Raw genomic sequence first — 9,459 nt, 5'->3', positions numbered from 1 at the left:
TAAGACCTGATTATGTCTAGAGGCTGGAGTGTATAGAAGAAATATAAATATATATATATATATATATATATCAACGGACACGGCACTGTAGTAGCACTTAAATTAGAAGACTTATTAGTGAGAGCAAATAGGTTAAAAAGGAAAAGAAGAATTGTATGAGCCATTGATGTCTAATTTATGTCAATAGAAAGAAAATAATCAAGAACACCAAAAACCAAGGGGACTATCAGGTGACGTTAGTCCAAAAAGAGAAAAGAAAGAGAAATACAATAAAGACAAATCATGATAAATGACAAATCATGATGCATAGAAAAGAGAGAGAAGAAGGAAGAAAAATAGGATAGAAAAGAAAAGAAACTCTCCTTTAGGTGGCGTCAGGAAGAGTAACAAGGAAAGAAAGAAAGAAAAAACTAAATAAATTAAGATAAAAATCAACAAAACCAAAGGAAGGTGGTACCCATAAGAGACAAGGAATAAAGGTCTCTCTCTCCTTGGTTACCGCACAGTCAACCACACAACAACAACTTTTCTGCACCATCAAGTTTTAACACAAATACATATCTGTATCCTAGGGACCCGTGGCTCAATGCCTCAGTTTGAGAGGAAGTCAGTCGAGAAAAGAACGTACAGAGAGGTCATAACGAGAGAGAAGAAAGAATATTATACCTGTAACTTAGTGGCAATAGTAGAGAAAGTCAAAATCAATGCACGCAGGGTGAGAGGGACGGCGCAATATTTCTGAGGTAAGAGCAATAGACGATGGCCAGAAAGTGTATTTATAGGCTAAGGGTTTTGCTCTTTTGCATGGTAGCGGCTAGGGTTTTGTATATTAAGATTTTATAATAATAATAATAAAAACGATATAACTTATTAAATATAATAATTACCTTTAATATAAAAAAAAAAAAAGAAAAGAAAAAGAAATAGGTATTTAATAAAATATACAAGCGGATATTTTCTTCTAGGATAAATAAAATATATATATATATATATATATATATATATATATATATATATATATAAATATCATTACTAATGTTTAAATTATATAGTGTCCAATCTCATAGGTAGTAAAAGACTACTTTACCCTCGAAAGAGAGTCGAAGTTATTACACTTAGGCTCCTCCATCACATGTTGGAATTCATGATTGATTTGCTGAATTTTCTCTAGAATAGTTTGGGCCTCGTCGGGTTGGGCATGTCTCACCACTATTGCAAGATTTCTCCTCCCCCTAGTATCTTGGTTCAACCTAACATTACTAATAGCTTGTCTGTGCACCTTGGGCTGAGCTACAATATCATACACCTGATTGCCACATTTTGCCCCAACCATAGAGTACCAAACCTAATTTTTCCAACCAATGTATGCCTAAAACAATATCAATTCCATTCAGTGGCAGTGAAAACAAGGTGGCGGTGAACTCCATTCCTTGGATAGACAACCGAACACCTTCATATTTCTCGACTTGGTAGTCGTTCCCCATTAGTCATGGTGACCCAAAATTCATCGATAGGTGTCATTGGTAAGCCCAATGATTATCCTGTCTTCTGATTGACGAAATTGTGGGTTGACCCATTGTCTATAAGAGCCAATATCTATCAATGTCATATTTGAACCTTCAACTGCATCGTCTGAGGGCATGTGTATCCCGTGAGAGTATGGAGAGATATTTGGGGTTCAACTCCTTCCTCCACCACTTTTGATTCCTCTCCTTCACGCACAAAATTTTCTCCAATTCTTCCCTCACCTCCTTCAGGTTCAGCTTCAATTATGAACATTTGGTTCACAGGGCAGCGATGTCCATGCGCGAAACGCTCATTGCAACTAAAGCAAAGCCCTTTCTCCCTTCGTTTCTACATTTCCTCTCAAGAATTTCTCCCTCCCAAATTCAGCTTGGGGTTATATTTTGGTGGCTCTGCTAGCAAGCTTCGCCTAGTTTAGTTCAACTTATCTTCTCTCATCCTTGTCAATTCGATCGTCTCACATAGCGCTCGTGGCTTAAACATTCGAACCTCAGCCGCAATATCATCCTTCAGACCCCCAATAAATGTTCCAATCAAAGCTTTCTGCGGCCAACCTCTCAAACTCTTTCTGGTATCCCCTTAGAGTGCCATTCTGCCAGATTGGAGATAAAGCTTCTTCAAAATCCTCGTAGTCTATCAGTCCAAAACGAGCATGAAGTTCTTTTTCAAAAGCCTCCCACATAACTAGTAGACTTCCCTCCTAATACACTTTTCAGCCACTACCACCACTGATTCGCTTCACCTTCAAGGTGGAACATAGCTAACATTACCTTTTGTTCTTCAGTTGTCTATTGATATTCAAAAAATTGTGACTTGGTCAAGCCACATCTTTGGGTCCTCCCCTACACAATGAGGGAACTCCATTTTAGTGGGTCTGCTTGAGTTTGAATGGTGGTTGTAATCCTGTGTATGATCGTGCCGTGAGGAAGAACCTTGGTCTCTAGATCCCCTTTCATTATGACGATGGTTGCCCTTCTGGCTTTTTGGCATGGTGTCAAGGATCTCATTCAAGGTACGTTTGAAACTTTGCATCCTTGATGCGTTACCCTGAGAGTTGACTATCATGTGCTGTATCCCTTCCTTAAGTTCTTATATGTCAACTTGTATCTTTTCAATCCTATCCTTATTTGTAACCTGGCTCTATACGAGGTTGATAGGGTTCAATTGAGTTTGGATAATGATTTGTGAGGAATTTGTAATTATGGAAAGGGATTTTATTGAATGAGCACTCCACTTAGGGTAGGAGTTCAACAGCATACAAGGTATTTGATCAAATCACTCAATGAGTTTTTCCTTATGCTAATGACTTATTTTTACAAAGAAACTACTGCAACTAACAATTCTAAGGATCATGACACCATGCTAATGATAAGAATCCCAAACTATGTAACCCACTAAACCTTTACTCCTTATTAGTTATTTCTAACTACACTTATCACTACCCTATTCGATGACACTACATTTAGTGGGTCCTACGATTCTCATTAGATTCATTGTTTGCTCATCAGATTCTTCGTCTTCCTATCACTCTATATGTTTTCTTTATTTTGACTACATTTATTCTTTCAATTGTTGTTCCTGAAATTGTTAGCATTCCACGATGTATAGTTTGTGTAGAACAAAAGTTAGGTACTCCTTTGAAAAGCTTTTGTCAGAATGCAAGTGTTCTCACCATGCCTAGCAAATATTAAATGGCACTTGTCACACTTGATCTGTAATAGTTATTTTGTTTCACGCAAGTAGTTGGCTTAAAAACATTTGCATGATTTGATATTGGAATATCAAAAAAACTTTAGAGGATCTTTAAGCATTGTTTATCATAAAAGTCATTGCAATAGACTTCACATCCTGTCTAGTCCCTCACATAGCTTCTTTAAGATTTACATGTTGGAAGGTTTATTGTTGATATTATGTTATAATTTGATTAATTGACATTTTGATGGATGGCAGTTAAGAGAACATTGGGACCTAACTTGGGACATCGTTGATTATCTGGAAAGGGATGCGTTATATTGAGAGTGCGTGGTTGATAATGGAAGAGGAGCATATTGTATTGATGATCATGGATGTGTTACCTTTGTAAGAACTCTAAGAAATAAGTTTTTGACATGGTGGATTAGTAATGACAAATAACTGAACGAGTAGGATGAACAAATGCCAAGTATGACTATTAATGCAAGGAACTTCAAATGTAGGAGGAAGGATGAGGAAGGGGATGAGTTAGCTATTGTTTTCTCAGTTGTTTACAAGATCTTTGTAGTTTGGAACCTTACTAATGTAGTCTTTTGAAACCAAAAATATCAATAATAAAATTATCACTCATAATAGTACGAATCCTTATAGGATATGACTATATTGAGGGTGTCGAACTTCAAGGACTGCGTAGGTATTGTTATCAAGCTTTTCGAGATTAAATATAACTTAATTTAAAAGATGTTTGATTTTTGTTTTCGAAAAATAAATACACAAAATAAAAGACATGAATGTAAAGAGAGTAGGGATGAAAGAAAGTGAAAAATGAAATTGACTTAAAAAATAAAGTGTGTGCATAAGTGTCAACAAAAATTAAAGCACATCGGAAAATAAATGACACAGATTTTTGTTGACGAAGTGGAAACTTAGTTAAGAAAAAAACCACTCTGGGGCAGTCAAACCCAGGAATTCCACTATTCAGAAGACAAAGCTAGAAACAAGACAGTAGCACTCACATTAACCCGATGCAGTGGTCGTATCTTGATCTCTGACGTGTAACCTAACACGAACGCTTTCCAACCAGGTCTCCTACCTGAAGGGGTCTTCAATGGAACTCCTTACCTTAGAGTCGACCTCTAAGATAGACTTCAGTTGTAGCACAACAACAGCACACTTGAAAAGGGCTTCAGAAGAAATATCATGTCTCTAAGCAGTTGTGGAATTCAATACCGAATTCTTGCAGTTCTCAATGCTCAGGGACCTCTATTTATAGGCCGGGGGCTCAAATGAGCGTCAGGCAAAATATACCTGGGTGCCGTCTGGACGGCGGACATGGGCCGTTCGGACGGACAATTGTGCGACAAGATTTTCTGAAAATTTCATGAGGAAATCTTTCCTGTTTAAGAGCCTCGTCCGGATGGGATGGCACATCGTCCGGACGGTCGCACATCCGCTGCAAGTAATTTCCTTATAAGGCTTCGCGCGTCCGGAGGGCTATTCTTCAACATGCAATTTCCATCTCTGTAATGCTCGCGTCCAGACCATGATAGGCAGTCGTCCGGACGGTTGAAGTCGAATCGGCAATTTCTTTCTTTGATGAACGCGCGTCCGGACTATAGCTATCAGACGTTCGAACGGTGATATTTGAATTGCGATTCTTGCCTTAAAGAGACGCGCGTCCGGACGGGATACCACATCGTCCGGATGGTTGATCGATCTTCCCTTTATTAGAACTTGGAAAGAATCTGAGATTGTTTGAGTACTGAGAGGCGTTCGAACGTGCTGCTGAAACATCCGAACGGATGCAAGCTGGCACAGAAACTTTTCGATACAGCATGGGGTCCGGACGGAATGAACACTTCGTCTGAACAGATGATGCTAGTCTGTCTGGCGTCCGGACGGGATGACACGTCGTCCGGACGGATGGAACAGTGGACAGATGGGTGTCCGGACGGGATGGCTCGATCGTCCGGACGGCTGACAGGGAACTTGAAATTCTTCTAACTTGCAGGCAAAATCGTCTGACATCACTCTGAATAGTGGAATCCCTGTTTACAGCATTTTTACACTTAAGTGATTTTGTCCAAACACATAATGAGTCCAAAGTACTAACAGAAAGAATAGGGGGTTGATTTCACCACTCACCGCATAATAATGGTCAATCATAAATTAACAAGGAAAATTCATACTATACATGATATAGGGCTCGTCTCACTTGAGTAGTCAAAGAATTACCACTAAGATGCAGTACGACCTGTATGCCCTAGGTATGGATTACCTACATCTTTAATAGGATACACACAATCAATGGAATAGTATAACCCATCTTCGGTTGGTATAAACTGTCTATCTAAATTACACTAAATTAGGGTATAGTATAATCCATCTTCCCTAGGTGGCCAGTAGCGCTCCAAATTTTTAGTCGTATAATAAAATATCTTAAATTAGAATTTAAGACTGAATAAAATGGACAAGTCTAGAATTGACATTCGATCCACAAGACTCGACGCTTGAACGACTTAATATTGTAGGAAACAGTATTCGCGTCCAGTCGATAATAAAATACGTGGCTTTAAACACGATATTTTAATCCCCGATAAATAATAAGGAATACATGAATATTTATGAAAATAAATATTCCTCAGTCTTATTATTTATAAATCTTAGTTTTATAAATAAAGAATAATATTATTAGACTCTAACAATATTACTGGATTATTAAATAGACAGACTGAATTATTTAGTGGACTAATTGATATAATAATATTGATGAATAATATTATTGTGTAAAATATATATATATATATATATATATATAGTGTTATAATATTATTGATACAATAATATTATAAATTGAATAATATTATCAATGAAACGAACTAAACTCAAAACGGACTTAAATTATAATTTTAATGAGTTAGATTAAAATGGTAAAAATTCGATATGAAAATATCTATTAAAAATATCTATGGTAAAAATGTGTGAGTATATATATATATAAACTACTTTTAGAACATAAATAAAAATAATATATAAATTATAACAAAAGAAAAATTAAAAAACGATAACAACTAACATGACCATAAAAAATAAAGACAAAAAAAAATGGACAAAAAAGAAGAAGAGAAATTACTCAAATAATAGAAAATAATTATTTGCTGTATATTTTTTTGATTCTAAGAAAGCAAACAAAAATTATAGAGTGTATGTGTACCCCAAAGTTTTGCTATAGGCTAAATCAAAAACCACTTATATGAGATAATAAGAAAGTAAGAGCATTATTTATTTTGACAAAAAATAAAGACAAAAAAAACAAAGAATCAAACATAATAATATAACAGAAAATAACTGTATTTCACGTATAATTTTTCCCGTTCTAATGAAACATTGAAAGCAATGCCGTCCATCAATTATGTAAACAATGTGTGTTACATGTTCCAAAAAAAAATGATTTTAAAAATTAATAAATAATACTGTAAACTAAAAAATCGGCATATCTTGTACAGAACACAACGATGTGAATCTTTCTCTCTCGCCATAATTTTACTAAATTTACTGTAAAATTTACGAAAGAAAAAATAATATATAAATTAGAAGGAAAAAAAAAAAGAAGGAAAGGAAGAAAAAAATCACAGAAAATAAAAACAAAAAATAGAAAATACTAATCATATATATATATATTGCATAAAAACATTCATTAACCTCTGTTTTCTTACAAATGAAATAAAATATAAAAATGAATCCTTACGTTTAATACGGCAGAGTAAAGATTTGAAGAATCATGTAAGCCTCTAGCTTCTGGATTTTGATTAATGAGAATGATAATAATAAATTAATAAGAATACAATGCCTGAGTTTTTACTGGAATTTGAGAGTGATTCATTTCTTACAAAATGGTGTCAAAGGCGATATGCCAAACTAAATTTTCAAGTAGCGTTTGTTTCCATTGAAACAAAAAAAATTTAAATGTATTTTTTGTATAGAATGATTTTGTAAAGTTAAAAAGAAATGATCACACAATCATAATTTTTTTTTTTTTAGAAACACAATCATAATCGTTGTACTTTAAGGTAAAGGGTTGAGAGTGCAATAAATGTTTTTTATTTGCATACTTTCATTTGAAGTTTGGATGCACATTTGACAATTTAAAAGTTCAGACGTCTTTTTTTTTTTCTTCAAAGAAATGAGTGAATACTCCAAGAACTTTGCGTTCCACAAATTTTAAACAATTCATAAATCATCACTACGCTAAAACTCTGTAATTATACATACATACATATATTAAAATAGGCAAAAAAGTTTATGCATAATATTAAACACTGCAAAGAAAAGTAGAGCATCATTCGCAGGAACACAACAAAACACAGATTAAAAAAAAAAAAACATAAAATCATATAATTGTATATATATATACTCTAATAAAATATGTATGATCCCACAAATCTATAGAGAGAGAACCTTTTGGTTGATCAGATTTGAAGACGAACTCCAAGGGGCAGTAGATAGTTTTGAATTTTGTCTAGAGAATGATTTTGTAAAGGGTTGTGATTTTGAGAGTGCAGTAAACAGTTACAGTTATTATGAAACACTACGTTTTAGTTTTAGTTAGTTTGTAAAAAAAAATAACTGATGCATAATGAGTTGGCTACCGCATGTTTAACACCAAAATAGGGTTCATTTTTTTTTTTTTTTTTGAGAGAAAAAATAGGGATTCAGTTTTTATTTAGCATGCAAATAGGGATTGAGTTTACTATCATATTTTAACATAAACTTAAGGGGTAATTACCTTTTCTCCCCATGTACTACCAAAAAATGTGATATGCCCCCATGAACTACCAACTTGACCGAAAATGAGCATTCAACTTTCACTGTTACGCACTTTACCCCCTTCCGTCAGTCTTCCTGGTTAAAATAGATGGTCAAAGTCGGTCAACGGTCCCAGCCCTTTTTATTCCCCGTTTTGCCCTCAGCTGCAGTGGAATGAAGGACGAAATTACCCTCCCTAAATATACCGTTCGAATATGTAAATGATGGGGTGTTAGATTACGAATATGCCCTTACTTTATCATCCAAAAAATCGGAAATGCCCCGTGAAGAACTAAGACAAAGAGTGACCTAACTCACTGAGCGCCGCACAACCCGTCTTCTACACTTAGAAACCCTAGAAATCTTCTAGAACCAAAGACTTGCACTTCGAACCTGACGCACGGCGGATTCGTACAAAAAAATTGGAACAAACCCAGATTCACACTTATAGGTCACCCTTGTTTCAGGTATCAGCCGACTTTCACTCTTTCATTAAAATTAGAAAGTGTGTTGTTGTTGTCGAAGTCGGAGTGAAAGCAAAATTTCACTCCGACATTCTGTGTGGTTGTTGTTGTTTTGTGCGATAAAGTCGATGGTTTTGTTGATTTTTTAACTTTTTTGTTACTTTTTTTTATTTTTTTTCCTGTAGTGGTCTTGCACGGTTGTCGTGTTTTCCCTTTGTTAGTGGTCCCGAATGTCTTTGTAATGGGGAAAACGTTGGGAATAGGATGGTTTTGTACTAAAAAATATGTTTCGGTGGTCCACAACTTTTTTTGTTTATATTTATCCTCTTCTCTTAGGTGGTCCCGAATGTCTTCGTAAAGGGGGGAAAAGGTCAAAATAGGATGGTCTACAATTGTCTAAAATGTGTAGATTACATTTCGTTCAACCTGATGAGTTTATTTAATTGTTTAGAACAGATTTAACAATTAATCCATTAAATAATCACAATTAGGTATCTAAAGTACTGCTTCTATAGAATCTTACAACTTGAAATTTTACTTTGTATCTAAACTACTATCTAAAGTACTGCTTCTATAGAATCTTACAACTTGAAATTTTACTTTGTATCTAAAGTACAGTACTGCTTCTATAAGCATTAACAATTAATAAACACTTTGACTGACTTTTTACTTTTCCAGAAATATATGTATACTAGACCTGGAGTTAATAAAAATACCTCTAATCTAGGGTTTGATAACATAATGATATTTTCATATATATGAAGATGATAGGTAAGCACATGTAGTAAAAATTTGCCCTAACAACAAAAAAAAAAATTCTTAAAAACTTAAGTTAACACAGAAATGAATTCAAGCAACTCATACACATATTAGTAAATACTCATATTAGTTTATATTTTATATGTGTAGTGTCAAGCAGCCGGCATATACAATGGCAAGCAATGATGTGATTTTTAGGGTTCATTATGGGGGC

At 34.6% G+C, this 9,459-nt stretch overlaps 1 long non-coding RNA gene across 1 annotated transcript; it reads left to right on the top strand.

Moving 5' to 3' along the window:
• The first annotated feature begins 1,357 nt into the window (after positions 1 to 1,357).
• Positions 1,358 to 3,864, top strand: LOC133873622 (uncharacterized). The gene is made up of 2 exons (XR_009901138.1): positions 1,358 to 2,536; positions 3,475 to 3,864. It is a non-coding gene; the product is annotated as an uncharacterized LOC133873622 (long non-coding RNA).
• Positions 3,865 to 9,459: the final 5,595 nt, after the last annotated feature.

The sequence above is a fragment of the Alnus glutinosa genome, chromosome 7, assembly GCF_958979055.1.
Source record: "Alnus glutinosa chromosome 7, dhAlnGlut1.1, whole genome shotgun sequence".
Taxonomy (NCBI): domain Eukaryota; kingdom Viridiplantae; phylum Streptophyta; class Magnoliopsida; order Fagales; family Betulaceae; genus Alnus; species Alnus glutinosa.
This window is presented reverse-complemented; position numbering and strand designations above follow the sequence as displayed.